The following is a 13,880-nucleotide window of genomic DNA, read 5'->3' as shown; positions in this document are numbered from 1 at the left end:
CCCCTACCTTCCCCTCCCTTCCCCTACCTAACCCGCCCCCAGCCCTACCTAAAACCTCCCCCTGACCTTTATTTTTCAAGTTGCACCTGCCTCTGGGCAGGCGTAGGTTGCGTGCGCCAGCCGAGTGCCAGTGCGTGATCCCCCGGCCTAGAGGCCCTATGGAGGCCTCTGGCCATGCCCATGCCCCACCCCGGACTGCCCACGCCCCGCTTCTTTTTTCAAGCCCTGGGACATACGCACATCCCGGGGCTTGCACGCATTGCCGGGCCTATGCAAAATAGGCTCGGCACTCGTAGCCCCCCTGCGTGCATAAATCCAGCTGGATTTACGTGCATAGGGCTTTACAAATCTGCCCCTAATTATCTGAAGCTCTTTCCTATCTTTTATTGACACCTCTATAGCTTGCATTTAATCAGAGTAAGGCCCTTCAGTCACCACTAAAAATACTTTGTCACTGATTGGACCATGTGAATTAGAAGACATCTGGGTGTTAGTTTCTAGAGAGGTCTCCTTGTTTCTATCCTACATACTCTATAGAGTGTTGTTTATGTCTGGATGGGAAAGAGGGACAACATAGTTCAGAACAAGCTTCAGGTGGTTTCACTCTAACTCTTAACGCAGGTCTTCCCAAAATTAGGGAAGCTAACAAAATAAGCAGAAGAGTAGTAAAGTTCCTAGATGAAATAAAAGACTGTTTCATGGAGCAACTGGTACAAGAACCAGCAAGAAGGGAAACTATTTTAGACCTAGTCCTTAGTGGAACACAGGGTTTGGTGCGAGAGGTAACAGTGTTGGAGCCACAGGAATGTGATCACAACATGATCACATTTGAATTAATAACTGGACGGAAGGCACTAAATAAATCGACTGCCTCAGTATTTAACTTTCAAAAAGGTGTCTATGATAAAATTAGGAAAATGGTTAGGAAAAAACTGAAAGGAACAAATGCAATTTTAAGAGTTTAAATCAATCATGGGCATTGTTTAAAAATACCATCTTGAGAGCCCTGACCAGATGTATTCTATGCATTAAAAAAGATGGAAGGAAGTCTATATGACGACTGGTATGGTTAAAACATGAGGTGAGAGAGTCTCTATAATAGCTAAAAGAACATCTTTCAAGAAATTAAAAGGGATCCGAATGAAGAAAACAAGAACTGGCAAGTTAGGTGCAAAGCATTGATAAGGAAGGCAAAGGGAACATTTGAAAAGAAGCTTGCCATGGATGCAATTACTTATAATAAATACTTTTTCAGGTAAAAACCTGCGAGGAAGTCAGTTGGACCACTAGATGATCAAGAGGGTAAAGGGGCACTTAGGGATGAAAAAGCCATAGCAGAGAGACTAAGGCCCGGGGGGCGGGGGGCGAAGCAGGGGGCGGTCCTGCGATAGCCGACAGTGGTCACACCTCCACGGTGTGATCGCTTCCGGCTTTCTCGCCGAATAACTACACCATAAAGCTCGGGGTGGAGTCAGCCCCTCTTCCGGGGCCATCGCACGCGAAAAGGGACTTTTTGCATGTGATAGCATTAGAGAATGCCCCTCTAAATTAATTCTTTGCTTTGGTTTTCACTGAGGAAGATGTAAGAGAGATACCTAAAACAAACCACACTAAAGAGCCCAAAGAAATCGATAACCTGGGAAAATAATATCCAATACAATACAAAGAAAGACATTTTCCTGGTAAACTTCAATGAATTTATAGATGTATAAATTTGTACAACTGTTGTAAGACAAGCAAATAATGAAATAAGGCTATATTATTCATGTAAGGTCAATTAATGATATGAATTATTTTGTGTTTTGGAATCCAATTCATCTAAAAGAAAAGTACAGCGTGATACATCTTGAGTAGAACTCAGTCTCCCAAAATCAACATAAAAAGTACTTAGCTCAGTCCTTGAACAACACCCTGACATGGAGCCGTGTTTCATCATAGACAGCATCGGGGGTACTATATACTTGTCAATACTCCTACCAAGCCAAACAATTATCAATAGTCAAAAGAGCCATCTTATGAAATGTCTTTAAAAAATGTGGGAAAGATGCTGTGTTTTAAAGATGGGAAGCAGAAGTGATGTCATGAAAAACATTTAATCCATATGAACTGTAAGCATAAATCCACATATAGAGATTTATGTAAGGAATATATGTGAGAGAGAACAATTCAAATTGTTCATTCAAGCCAACTTTTGATACCGTTCCCAATGAAAAAATCCAAAATTGTTCTTGTTTATTTAACATATAATGTATGTCCTTACCTTGTTTTGAAGGATAAACATATTCAAGTACAACCCATTTCAAATCTGCAAAAGTGTGTTGATGAAGACAATGAGAAACAATAAGCGCAGAGATTTTAGCAGTCTATAAGCAACGTCTATGCTCAGAGAGACGCACACGGACTCTTTGTTTTTTGCTTCTTATGTAAAGCAAGTTGCATGGGCATTGGATAATATACACAACACCTGATGATGAACAGTCAGTAACACTCTATAGAGAAATGATATGCCCTGAGTGGGATGTTCCCATTGGTTGCCAGACATGTTATTGTCATACATAGAGCAATGTCCACAAGCTCTATGCTCTCTTTTCCCCGGAGGGTGGGAGGGGTAGCAAGGTCTTCATCCAAGAGGAAAGAGTGGACCACTGTGTCCCTGATGTTACGGATGCGTGAAAAGGCAATGCAGAGAAATTACTGAAAACTTGATGAAGAGCCAGTAAATGCCAATGTTTATTTAGAATCCCAAGAGCATTATGTGCATGGTTATTATAGTGTAAAACTCATATCAAATCCTGATTTACTGTTCTTCCTTGGGTCATTATTGCAAAAGAAAGGACCGATTAGCAAAAAGAGCACTTTTTTAATGCCTTTCTGTCCACCAACCAAGGATATCTACAGCATAGGAAAAGATGAGATTGGATTGTGGTTAGTGCAGTTAGTGTAGCTGGGTTCAAAAAAGGTTTGGATAAGTTCTTGGAGAAGAAGTCCATTAATGGCTATTAATCAATTTTACTTAGGGAATAGCCACTGCTATTAATTGCATCAGTAGCATGGGATCTTCTTAGTGTTTGGGTAATTGCCAGGTTCTTGTGGCCTGGTTTTGGCCTCTGTTGGAAACAGGATGCTGAGCTTGATGGACCCTTGGTCTGACCCAGTATGGCAATTTCTTATGTTCTTATGTTCTTATTGTTTCTTAATCAGAGGAACTGATTCACTGGAAAGCTGTTCTTGAAATTGCAAGGATGGCAACTACTATAAGTCAGTTAATTATTACGGTCAGTGTCTTTTCAAAACAATGTGGTGGAGACTCCAGCACCTTGCTTGACAATCAAAAAATGTCCAAGAAAGCAATCTGTTTATGATTGCAATGACCATAATAATTTACTGACAATTAAAAGTTGCATAATACATTTATCATAAAATTTTAAAAGCAATTACAATACTTAGTTTCATGCAAATGTTCCAAATCCTGTTTATTAGTATACTTCACAAACAGCTGTAATATTCAGTAAACATTTATTTTTTCATTTATTTATTTATTTATAAAAATGAAAGAATCACTTTCCAGGTTTTACAATAAAATCTTCTAAAGTGATGTACAACAAAGTAAAGAAAAACCAAGAATGATACAAAAAACAAAGAATAATGAAACACCCCAATTATACAATAAAATAGATAAAAACATTTATCTCAACATAGTAACTTTCTGCTACAATTAATTTAAAAACAAAACAATATTTTGCTGCTAGGCTTATATAAACCTTTTAATTAGAAACCATCAGCCAGGTCTTCAATTTACGGCGAAACTACAATAGATTAGACTTTTCCCTGATCGATGAAGGATGATACATTTAACTTTGGTTTGGTCATAGTAAATGACCTATTCGGTAATCTTACATTACAGATTCAACTGAGTTTCAACAAGCAAATGTCCCAAACCCACCCTGTAGAATAAACACATTAAAACATGTGCGATACTATCTTGTGCACGCACTTTTACGTGCATATTGCTGGAGCTATTTCAGAGACCTACTCATGTGCATAAAACCAGATTTTATTGATTTAGATATTTGTAAGTATCTTTGAAAATTACTCCCTTTAAAAGCAATGGGGATTTATTTTTTTTTGGGGGGGGGGATGAAAAATATGGTATAAGTTTTGATTTGAAATATCAATAAAAAAAAAAAAAGACAGGTCCTTATGCTTAATTCTTTGTGAACCACTGAAACCACAAAGAAATAAAAGAACTGCTGCCATCTGATTTGGCAGCAAAATACTGAAGGAAGCACTTAACAAAACCCACTTTGTTTAACCTTATTAAAATGCAGTTTAGAGGAGCATTTGGTTCATTCCCACATGCAAATGAGTTTGCAAAGAGTTTTAGCAAAAGGCCAGCAACGCAGTCCTTTGACAGGTAATTGCTATTAGGAAGCTGACAAGAAAGCCACTGGCATCTCCAGAAGATCTGACTGGAACTTTAATGATCAGTATACCTTGACTATGAAACAAGGAGCATGTCATGTTCTCTTGCTTTTTACAACGGGTTGTCCTTTCATTAAAGGTAGCCAGGGATGTGCATTTGTTTTAAACAGAATGGGAAACTTTGTTAAAATATTCAATTTTGTTTCAATTCATTTTTAAAACAAAAGAACAGAAAAACAAATGAAATGTTCATTTGTTTTTGTTTTCTTTTAAAATTTCACCTTCAGTGACAAAAAAAAAAGTTCCCTCCCAGGCCTCCCCTCCCCCTCTGAATGCTCCACCCTGGAATCCTCTTACCATGTTTTTCTTTTTTTCCATGGGGCAGCGGTGCTTCCTGATCTCTCTTGCCTCGGCAGAGGTACGCTAGGAATTTCAATGTCGCAAGAAGACCAAGGCGAGCATCATTGTTCATTTGTTCCATTCAAAAAAACTGAACTGGCCGGGCCCAGATCCAGGCTGATGCCATTTACTGCAGTAGAAATGAACAATGGGAATGGCACTGGCCTCACTCTCAGGTCTATACTGTAAAGTGCGGTTGGAGATTCTTCGTCTGCAACTCGCTGTGGGCGCACAATTGGGATGCGTAAAGCGATCCTGCGATACAGTCTCCAGTTTCACGCGTCCTTAGCGCTTCTTGAAACCAATGCATAACCCTTTCCGCACCCAGCATGTATATCATATGTAAATGAACAAATTAGCTATTTAGTGAAGGAATTAGCTATTCCCTCCCGATACTGTGACGCGCGCTCCGATTATCTCCTTTGTAACCCGCTATTTTGCCGCGTCCTTAGCCTGTTAGTTTACCGCCTACCCTCTACCTGATGTTAGTCCTGCACCATGGACGACCTCCATATATACTAACCCGCTTTCAAACTGCATTCAGCCCTTCTTTTTGCATGAACGATGCTGCACGGAACGCCGATTGCATTAGTTATTTGCTTTAAAAAATTATTTCATCCCGCATGTTCCGTACGGGAGCTGACAGCGGCTTACAAAAAAAATTACAGTTCTCATAAAATGCTAAAGTTGTTTTATATATTTATATATATATATATATATATATATATATATATATATATAAATACCTTGTCACTTTCCGAATCCCCCATCTCCACACGGGCAGGCGTGCATTCATCCAGGCGGAGGGAGCCGGCGGCGAAAGCGGCCTCCGGCAGCCCCCGCCAGCAGTGAATGAATGCGCGCCTGTGCGACCCGTGCGATTTCGGCGCGCCTGTGCGACCCGTGCGATTTCGGCACTCAAGGCGACGTCAAGCGTCGTGACATCACACCTTGAGCGCCGAAATCGAACGGCTCCCTCCGCCTGGATGAATGCACACCCACCCGCCCGTCAGCTCCCGGATAAACGCGCGCCCACCCGCCCGCCGGCTCCCGCCGCCGCCGCCTGGATGAATGGGCGCCCACCCGCCCGCCGGCTCCCGCCGCCGCCTGATCGAACGCGCGCCCGCCGGCTCCCGCCAGTAAGTTTACTTTTTTTTTACACTTTATTCCCTTTTTGTTTTAATTTTCGCCCTGCGCCTTGCTTCGGGAGGGGGGGAACCATCCACTTCCTGGTACCTGTCATTTCAAATGTCACTTGAAATGACAGGTACCAGCGCACCCCGGGATACTTTATAGGCGCTGAATATACCGCCTATACAGTAAAAGGGGTTTCGCTTCATGGACGCGCGTTGAGCACGGGTTGGACGCGGCTTGCATTTGCAAGCAATTTGAATAGAGTATCGCGCGGTATGTGAAGAGAACTGTGCGTGCGGGGAACGAGGGTGCGCCCGGCACTGCCGCACTCTTTCTACCGCGGCCTTAGAGTATCGACCTGTCTGCTAGCACCATTTCTAAGCATTACTCCGGCAGGGCAGGCGTGACTTCTTCCTCATGTAAAAAAAAATAAAAAAATAGAATGTGCTAAAAGTGTGAGGGTGGACAGACCTAGAAGGATGCTTTTTCTCTGACGGGGCCTCCCTTTTTGGTTTTGTTTAGGTTTTCTTTTCATATTTTATCTCCATTTTTTTAAAACATGAATGCATGTCTCGATACTCCAGGACATAACCTTACATCCCAAAGCATAAAAATACCCTCTTGGGGACTTGGAAGAACCAGGACCACCCCCCTCCCACTTGTAGAGATAATCCTGCATTAAAAAAAAAAAACCAAAAAACTTTTAAAGCCACATGATGATGCCCCCACCTTATACTCAAATTCCTCCCCTTTAAATAAATAGCCTCCCCTGGGTTCTAACCCCTCCTTTCACAAGGCATCCTGCTCGCCACCTCCCCAACATTAGGAGTGGTTCCTGGTGTCTAGTTGCCCCCTCCCCTCCTCTCCTCTCCTCTCTCCCGTTGTGACTTAGTAAATGACCCCCTTAAGTTTGTACCTAAGGCAATGTAGGGTAAAATGACTTGCCTAAAGTGTAGCCATGGGATTTGGACTCTGGCTTCCCTATTTAGCAGCCTGGTGCCCTAACCGCTAAACTACTCTGCCATGCTATATAGTAGGTATTACTTAGGCATCAAGGTACAAATGATAATGATAAACAACAAAGGGACATAGGGGTGATCCGATGACATCAATGTTGCCTGCCCTAACAACTGTACAATTGTTGAGAGAACTGGTGGAATGCTAACATGCAAAACAACAAAAGGAGATGATACTTCTGAGCAAAATCACTGGTGAGGTCCACTTTGGAGCATTGTGACCAGGTTTGGAGACTGCATTTCCAGAGGAGTATATATTAGAGGTAATACAGCGGAGGGCTAGAAAATGGTATAAAATCAATCTGCAGCATAAGAACCTTTGAGGAGAGATGTAAGGACTTAAATATGAATAGTCTAGAGGATAAGTGGCAGAAGGGAATATGAAAGAGATATTCACATAACTCAAAGGTGAAACAGTGAACAAAAGATGTAACTTGAAGGTCTGGTTCCTCACTGTTTCTGGATCTTAATTTAAGTCAAATTGTCATGGTATGACAGCAGAGCTCCTTGGTGAGTCAAGGAAGGATAGTAAAGAAGGCAATTTTTTTTAAGCAGCAGGAATATTTTTGGGGAGCAGTTTGCAAGAAAGCTTTTATTGAAGGAGGTAGAACATTTTAGAAAGTGGTAGAGGTAAGGAGGATTTTGTGGTGCTAGGATGAGTGTATGTGGTCTGTGGTTGTGTGTTTCATTGCCTTTTGTAAGCATAAAGAGGTCAGTATTAAAAAAAAAAGCCTAAATTTAGGCCTGCTATACATTTGCCTAGATTTAGACTCTTAAGAAAGATTCCTAGTTCTGAAAATCAGTGCTAATCTCCTAACTATTCTTCTCCACTTTAGCTTTACCCCTGTAGCTACCCACATTGTAGGGACCTAAATTTAGGAACTTAGTGGGCCTGACATTCAAAGTGTGTTCAGCACTCGGTAGCCGGATAAGTAGGACTTATCCAGCTATCTTTTAGCCAGTCAATTTGTAAGTGGGCAGTGTTACATATTCAGTTAAGTTAACCACCCACAGAGCTGGTCTATCTTAGGCCTGGATATATCAAAATGCATTAAATATCACATGTAATAGGAAAAGGGGTGTGTTTTAAGCTAATACCTATGAGAGAGAGAGAAAGAGAAAGAGAGAGAGAGAGACTAGCCATAATACCTGCACACTAGATTGGTATTTATCTCTCTATAGGCAGCCCACCTAGTAACTCGAGGTGATGTTTAGGTATTAGTGTAGGGGTTAGGGGCCACTTTGACATTCAAAGTGAGATGTACAAACAGAACAGTGCTCTCTTATGAAGATTTGATGACCATCGGAGTGAGGAAACTCACCCAAAGATGAGATTTATGCAATGTTCTCTCAACCTAACTTGATGGACTCTCTACCTGGTAACTTCGTGTTACTAGGTGGGCCTCCTATAGAGTTATAAATACCTACCTAGGATGAGGGCATTTGATAGCCAGTCTCTCTCTCTCTCTCTCTCTCTCTCTCTCTCAATTTGATAAATGACCCTGTCAGCCAGATATGCTGCTAAATATCACTTGTATCTTAAGGAGATAAGGCATATCCTTGCACCAAATAACTACACCATAAAAGGTGTAGTTATTCGGCATGAAACTGGCAGCAATAAAGAATCTTACCTTTTGCCACCAGCAATGTGTCTGCAGAGTCGGCCCCAGTGCCACCCCAACTCCTCCTCTTCTGGGGCCAACTCCACCCCGAGCTAGCTATCACACACATGTAAAGGGACTTTTCGCTTGCGAAACATCCCTTTACATGTGCGATAGCGTTAGAGAATGACCCCCTAAGTTACTTATCTAGCAGCAATGAATCTTGAGCTCAGTGAAATTGTTAGGACTCAGCCCTAGAACATTTTCCAAAAGGCCAATTTAGGTCCCCAATTTCAAACATTAGGAGCCTAAACACTTTGAAAATTGACCCCAGCGTTTTTTGTTAATCATTTTCTACCCTGTTCTGGGAACTATTTGCAAGGGGATGGGCAGAAAAAGGAATACATACCATGAAATGAGGGAAAAGTGGCTTTAGAATAAAGTGCCATGACATGATACTACAGGGAGAACAATTAGAAGTAACCCAATAAAATCTCTTGATGGAAATTGCAAATATGAAAGTTCCCCAGTGGGGGTATAATGTCATACATGATATCAAAACTGAGGATGGCACTGGGTCAGCACAGAAGATTCTTAATTTTGGAAAGTGAAGATGAAGCCAAAGGTCAGGTAAAATATTGGGATGGGAGAGAGATGGAGGGGTTCAGGTTTTTTTTTTGTGTATGTTTTTTTGTGTATGTTTATATCCGAAGCAGAAAGCATGTGAGGGAGTCAGTTGGACCATTAGATGATCGAGGGGTTAAAGGGGCACTTAGAGAAGATAAGGCCATCGCGGAAAGATTAAATGATTTCTTTGCTTCGGTGTTTACTGAAGAGGATGTTGGAGAGGTACCCGTAATGGAGAAGGTTTTCATGGGTAATGATTCAGATGGACTGAATCAAATCACGGTGAACCTAGAAGATGTGGTAGGCCTGATTGACAAACTGAAGAGTAGTAAATCACCTGGACTGGATGGTATACATCCCAGAGTTCTGAAGGAACTAAAAAATGAAATTTCAGACCTATTAGTAAAAATTTGTAACTTATCATTAAAATCATCCATTGTACCTGAAGACTGGAGGATAGCAAATGTAACCCCAATATTTAAAAAGGGCTCCAGGGGCGATCCGGGAAACTACAGACCGGTTAGCCTGACTTCAGTGCCAGGAAAAATAGTGAAAAGTGTTCTAAACATCAAAATCACAGAACATATAGAAAGACATGGTTTAATGGAACATAGTCAGCATGGCTTTACCCAGGGCAAGTCTTGCCTCACAAATCTGCTTCACTTTTTTGAAGGAGTTAATAAACATGTGGATAAAGGTGAACCGGTAGATATAGTATACTTGGATTTTCAGAAGGCATTTGACAAAGTTCCTCATGAGAGGCTTCTAGGAAAAGTAAAAAGTCATGGGATAGGTGGCGATGTCCTTTCGTGGATTGCAAACTGGCTAAAAGACAGGAAACAGAGAGTAGGATTAAATGGGCAATTTTCTCAGTGGAAGGGAGTGGACAGTGGAGTGCCTCAGGGATCTGTATTGGGACCCTTACTGTTCAATATATTTATAAATGATCTGGAAAGAAATACGACGAGTGAGATAATCAAATTTGCAGATGACACAAAATTGTTCAGAGTAGTTAAATCACAAGCAGATTGTGATAAATTGCAGGAAGACCTTGTGAGACTGGAAAATTGGGCATCCAAATGGCAGATGAAATTTAATGTGGACTTGCAAGGTGATGCATATAGGGAAAAATAACCCATGCTATAATTACACAATGTTGGGTTCCATATTAGGTGCTACAACCCAAGAAAGAGATCTAGGTGTCATAGTGGATAACACACTGAAATCGTCGGTGCAGTGTGCTGCGGCAGTCCAAAAAGCAAACAGAATGTTGGGAATTATTAGAAAAGGAATGGTGAATAAAACGGAAAATGTCATAATGCCTCTGTATCGCTCCATGGTGAGACCGCACCTTGAATACTGTGTACAATTCTGGTCGCTGCATCTCAAAAAAGATATAATTGCGATGGAGAAGGTACAGAGAAGGGCTACCAAAATGATAAGGGGAATGGAACAACTCCCCTATGAGGAAAGACTAAAGAGGTTAGGACTTTTCAGCTTGGAGAAGAGACTGAGGGGGGGGATATGATAGAGGTGTTTAAAATCATGAGAGGTCTAGAACGGGTAGATGTGAATCGGTTATTTACTCTTTCGGATAGTAGAAAGACTAGGGGCAACTCCATGAAGTTAGCATGGGGCACATTTAAAACTAATCGGAGAAAGTTCTTTTTTACTCAACGCACAATTAAACTCTGGAATTTGTTGCCAGAGAATGTGGTTAGTGCAGTTAGTATAGCTGTGTTTAAAAAAGGATTGGATAAGTTCTTGGAGGAGAAGTCCATTACCTGCTATTAAGTTCACTTAGAGAATAGCCACTGCCATTAGCAATGGTTACATGGAATAGACTTAGTTTTTGGGTACTTGCCAGGTTCTTATGGCCTGTTTTGGCCACTGTTGGAAACAGGATGCTGGGCTTGATGGACCCTTGGTCTGACCCAGTATGGCATTTTCTTATGTTCTTATGTTTGTTTGCTTTGGGAGGTTCTTTTTAACTGAAATGAAAAAAAATTAAACAAAGAATAATGTCTCCCTCTCCCCCTCACCTGAAATGAAATAAACTGAACATTTTTGGGCTGTACATCCATAGTATGCAAATCTATCTCATGCATATGTATTATGTATATGTAGGAGGCCTGTTTAGGGCTCTTGAGTGCTGGAGTTGCCCTCCCCCGCCCCCCATAGAGTTGACTCCTGTTTCCCTTAATTCTGTCTTCCAATTATTATTATTAATTTTTTTTTTTTGTAAACTTTCATTGAGAAAAAAACCATAGCAATATAATTGTACTCAGGTTTCCCACACAGGAGTAATCTAAAACTCAATCCAAAGAGGAAGAAACACTGGAGCATATGAAAGAATTATTCCACCTCAGCATTTATATTTGCTCTTAAGTGAGTATCAAAACAATATTAAGTTCAGTCAATGAAGAGAGAAAAAAGCTAGAGTTTCATTTGATAACAATAATAAATCTGAGTAGAGAATAAGTTGGAATATTAACTTCTAATCTTGTCCCCACTGAGAACAATGAAGAAATCAGCTCCAGATGTCACATACTAATGGTCAGAGGAAAGCGTGTGTTGTGAAATGTAGCAATCGGTCTGTTGTGTAAAGTTAGTCGTAGGTTTAGAGAAAGACCAGATGGCCTTATTTCAACAGCAGAATGCTTTATTCGCAAGATGCTGTATACACATACTGGTTATAATATTCCGAAGTAAATTCAGATCCAAATACTGGTCATAGATACAACTCTATTGATCTATAACCAAAGTTGTATCTATAACCAGTATTTGGATCTGAATTTACTTCGGAATATTATAACCAGTATGTGTATACAGCATCTTGCGAATAAAGCATTCTGATACAATATTTTGTAACTATTCTCCCTAATTGTTATGCATAGAGAATTACCCTGCATCATTCTCCATATAATGTCATCCTGGGTGGACCTTTGGACACTGTGGCAGATGACCACGCCCACAGGGGGAAGTCCTGTGAGGGGCCACAGGTCAGGCTCAGCTTTAGGACACACAACACAGAATTATCTTTTATTAAACAGAGTTGAGAAGTCACCAGAGGTGGCAGTAGTGAGTAGAGATAAAGCCCGGCTGGGCTTGTAGTCCCTCAGGACACTGGAACAGTGATCTCTCAATAGCTGTGCTGTAGTGGAGAGAAACTGAGATAGTGAGTACAGAGGAGCATACACTGGGTTCTGGTATAGAGCCTCATTGGTTGATTACTCACACAGCGGTTTCTCCCGGAAGGTAACACAGAAGCTGGAATAGAGGCAGGCCCTTGAGGAGCGAGTACCTGGGTCCAGGGAACAGCTCTGAGAGAATATAAATGGTAACTCACTGATAGTGTAGGCAGCGGTTTCTTCCAAGCAGAAGTGAGCTCAGGCAGCAAGTCCGGGAACATGGGCCCTCGAGGAGCGAATACCGGTTCCAGACAGCGACCTAAAAGAAAAGAGAGAGGCCCCCGAGGAGCGGGTACCCCGATAGAGTAAGTCCAATTAAGGAGAGGCAGAGTAGCTAGGTACGGAGAGCAAATCCCATCCGTAAGGAGTCCCTTGCTAACTCGAATAGCTAGCAAAAAGTGTAGGCTTTTGTATCCGGGATGCGTGACGTAATCACAGGGGGACGCCCCTGAGATTCACGCCAAAGAAGGAATAAGAAGGAGGGCCACGCGGCATGTGCGCCCTATAGTAGCTGAACAACATGGCGGGATGCAGCGCCCAAGCCGGACCGGGGACGCCGGAGAGGACGGCAGGCAGATGCCGCGACAGCCAGACGTCCATCAACCCCGGGAGGAGTCGCCAAAGAGGTAAGGAGGGCGGAGTGGAAACATCGGGCAGCGACAGTTGTAACATCCTGCACCTATTCCTCAATATCTCTACTCAAAACTCAAACTCAGAGCCTTATATCTTTCAATCAGATCTGAAAACTTGTCTAATAACATCCGATAGATTCTAGATATTAAGACTTTATTGCATACATTCCCAAAAAGTAAAAGCTCAAATGGCTTCATTTTTTGACTATAATTTCCCAAGTCCTTTCTAGAGACAAGAATGCCATTCAAGTGCAAATATTTAAATGCTGGAACAAGATCTGCTCTCACTATTTCTTCCAATTGCTGCAGGGAGAGAAACTTTTCTTCAATGAACAGCTGCCCAGCATAATGTATGCCATGGTTATGTAACCAAGGAAAATTATTTCCAGTAATATGTTTGGGAGGATTTGATTCTTCAACACTTAACCAGATATCTTATCCATCTAATTCCGAATATCGGAGTTGGCATGATAAGTTATCTGGCTAACTCGGCTCCTCCTAATTACCTCCTCAGAACGCCCCTAACCTAACTGGCCAAAATCTAGAATTTAGTGAGCTGTGCACCAAAACATTCATTTTCATTTTGCTGGATAACTTCTGAGTTGTCCATCTAAATGCTTCTGAATATGGACCTCACATTTGACTGAAACAACATATAAGAGGGAAGGGCATGTTGGCTTTTGCGCACTTATGTCAGCGAATTCCAAAACATCTTGCATGAGGTGCAGTCCTAGTTTTGCAATTAGTCCACCAGTTTGTGCAGTTAATAGTGAGGTCCTTCAGACCTTTCTAGTCCTTCATCATGCACACACCCTAGTTGACTTGAACCCCCTCACCCTGTTCTACAAGCCCTAAAAC

At 41.7% G+C, this 13,880-nt stretch overlaps 1 protein-coding gene across 2 annotated transcripts in view; it reads left to right on the top strand.

Annotated features, from left to right (window-relative positions):
- GRM5 (glutamate metabotropic receptor 5) overlaps window positions 1-13,880 on the top strand; it is a 933,671-nt gene that overhangs the window by 355,739 nt on the left and 564,052 nt on the right. The window lies entirely within an intron of this gene.

Source organism: Rhinatrema bivittatum, chromosome 5 (genome assembly GCF_901001135.1).
Source record: "Rhinatrema bivittatum chromosome 5, aRhiBiv1.1, whole genome shotgun sequence".
Lineage (NCBI taxonomy): Eukaryota > Metazoa > Chordata > Amphibia > Gymnophiona > Rhinatrematidae > Rhinatrema > Rhinatrema bivittatum.
The sequence above is the reverse complement of the archived record's forward strand: the minus strand, read 5'-3'. Positions and strand labels throughout refer to the sequence as shown.